This window comes from Cupressus sempervirens, chromosome 10 (genome assembly GCF_028749045.1).
Source record: "Cupressus sempervirens isolate cs-2001-9-10 chromosome 10, ASM2874904v1, whole genome shotgun sequence".
Taxonomy (NCBI): Eukaryota; Viridiplantae; Streptophyta; class Pinopsida; order Cupressales; family Cupressaceae; genus Cupressus; species Cupressus sempervirens.
Genome location: NC_143127.1, coordinates 174,191,881 through 174,195,301, shown reverse-complemented (window position 1 = coordinate 174,195,301; position 3,421 = coordinate 174,191,881).

Sequence of the window (3,421 nt, the reverse complement as noted above, 5' to 3'; positions counted from 1 at the left end):
CCAAATTTAAAAGAGTTCAAGATGTCCAAGCACGAACAAGACACTTGCACATGTGAAAAATGCCATATGCTCTATTTGAAAACTAATCTATAGCCACGTTGTGACATGTGACTATTAGTTGCAGATTGGTTATAGTTGAAAGTGGATTGGAGAAACAGAATTCAAGTAAGCTAGATTTCAATTGAATATATTAAGATTTGTTGTTTACTTGTATTTTATGGTATTATGGGATCTTTGGATTTAAGGGATATCTTACACATATTTGTGATCTTTAAGTTCAAGAACAATATACATATGATATTGTGAATATACATTTATAATTACTTATGATAGTGATAATCAAAGCTCTTTTCTTTAATATATATTGAATAAAGTACAAATATTTACAAATAATAGACTACTAAGAGGTAGAAAAAAAAATAGGCTTGAGAATCAAAGATTTTGCATTTGATTATAGTTATATTATTGCAAATCAAAGTTTTGGTATTTGATCATGAATTTTTTTATATTTAATTTTTACATTAATATTTAATCATGACATCTAATTGAAACATTTATTCATGAATATAATAATTCTTTACATTTGATACAGGAATCAAAAGTACACCAAATATTCTTAAGCAATCTTAATAGAATCGAGGCAAAAAAGATGACATTTAAATCATGAAATAGTTTAAGGACCAAGTATATAGTGTCTTCATTCTACCTATATTATATTTTCCCTCAAATTTATTATTACACATATCTAAGCTCAAACTATAAAATATTGCAACTTCATGTAGTTGGTGGAGCCTATGTGTACAACTACCTACCAAGATTCATTCCTCGTGGTTGTGGGAAAAAAAGTTGAGATTGGATAAAGCCCTAAGTAGAGTTCTGTCCAATAGGTACCCCTCTAATGTGGCAACTTAGGAGAGAAAAATTCCATGTTAGTAGTACAACCCACAATTGTTCAAGTTCTTAGTGTGAGGATTTGTGATTGGATCTATCCAAGTTCATTGTTTTAATACACTCAATGCTAATTTACAAGTATTTAAAGTCATTCTCATTCTTCTAGATTATTAAAAACAATTCCTTCACCTTAAATTCCTACTCCACCACAATTCTATAACCATCAAGCAATATGCAAGAACTATGACACTTTTGATCTCTTGTCTTAAAAAATTTAGATTTTTCGAACAAGGTAATATAATAACTATGAGACTTGGTTCGTTTTCTCCTTACACTCATTTTTATAGAGCTTGGTGTAGAGTCAAATATGCAAGGGGATTGGATGGCAACCAACTATGTGTGTGTGTGTGTGTGTGTGTGTGTGTGTGTGTGTGTGTGTGTGTGTGTGTGCGCGCGCGCTATATATTTTTCATTTTTTTATCCTTTCACATTATATAAGTGCACTTATCCTAGTACTAGGCTTGTAAGACCATAGAGTAAAATACACAAACTGAATGGTGCCGAGGATAGGCCTAGGGGTCTTTAAGACCATAATTTATGTGTTATATTTTCTACTTTCTCTTCCAAGTTGTGGCTCTTCTAAACCTCAAGACTCTTTATGCCTTAAAAAAGAGATTTAGTTGGCACTTCCAAAGCCTTAATAATAAAAAAAGAATGATCTTCAATGGATGAGCACAACTATTCCAAATGAATCATACATTTATGCTCTATTTCACTATTAATGCAATTAGATTATTAATTAGTTCAAGCTTTGTAGGGCATTTCCATCAACTATAAACATACAAGATGCTAAATATTTGTTTTCCTTCTTCCCTCTCTCCTATATCTTAATCTCTCTTCATCCTACTTTATAATTGTCAACTTTAGCTAGAAACTATGACTCAATGTATCTCTTGTTCAAAATATTGCAAATATATATATTTTAATTTATTTAGCTGATAGGCTATTTGTGGGAACTTTGTTCCTGAAAATTTAATTTTTGAAGAAAAATTTGCAAGAGTTTTGCTGGAAAATTAAAAATTCTTCTTATTAATTATTTACCAACCAATTTTATCTACCTCCACTTTTAACTTTTGTTTTGATATTTATTAATTGTTGTCTCCACTTTTAACTATTGTTTTTCTTTTTCTATTTATTAGTTGTGATCTCCACATTAGCTCATGTTGTGATCTATTCAGTTAACTTTTGATTTTTACAATTGATTTAGATTTTAATTTTTAAATTATTTTATTTATTTTTTAATATTAGTTTAATTTTTTCTTTAAATATTATTTTTTAATTTTTATAATTTATTTAGTCAATAGAATATTTATTAGACATATTATTTTTTTGTATTTCTCTTATTAATTTTTTATAATAGAATTTTTGATAAGTTTTTTAAAATGATTTGTTTTAATATTTATAATTTTAATATAAAAAAAAATATTTATTAATCTATTTAAAATATTTTAGTAAATATTATGTTATTTAAATTAAAAATTATTAATAATCTAATTTGTTTACATAAGATTATAATTTAAATATCTACTTTTAACTATTGTTTTTTTTTCCTTATTTATTTAAAAAATAATTACCACAGTAGATTATGTTGTAATCTCTATTTATTAAACTTTTGATTTTTTAAATTGATTTTGGTTTTAGTTTTTAAATTACTTTAAATTATCATTTTTTATTAGTTTAATCTTTTCTTTAAATATTATTTTTTTAATTTCTATAGTTTATTTAGTCAATAGAATATTTGTCAGATATGCCACTATTTTTTATATTATTTTTTTGTATTTTTCTTATTAATTTTTCGTAATAGATTTTTTGATGGATTTTTATTTAAATGATTTTTTTTTCATATTTGATAAATTGAATTTAATTGTAAAATATTGAAATTATTGAACACGTTTATTAAGCAATATTCAAATTTCTTAAATATTGTAAATTTTGTATCTATGTAGTAATCTTCAATTTTTTTATTTTTTTATTTTCATTTTTAAAAAACTTATATTTACAAATTCATTCTACATTTTTCTCTTAAATCTCATCTCCTATCAGCGCACTCATTGCATGTACAAAAGCATGCGACTACTAGTTATAAAGAAATACATAATCCCAATCATTCACACGCTGAGACATTATACATGCAAATAAATTTCTTATCAGCTTAATCCTTACCTTCTTTTGAGTGCAGGCGCTAGTAATACAATATATTGAATTGAAGTCCAACTGAAAGAACCGTAGTTTCGGGGTCGAAGGCTAGAAGACGCAAGAGAATGTTTTGTAGCTATGGCTGGAAGATATCATCTTAAACTCTATCACAGCTGCTGATCCAAGAGTTTTATGAGAATTCAAATACGTCAGGCCTGATGGAAACTTTTTGCATGCGTCAGTTTGTTATGATGTTGACAAGCCTCGGCCTTTTGTCTCTATGCATGTTGTCCACGTATGGTAGGTTTATGTCCGAATCGATGTTCATGTAAAC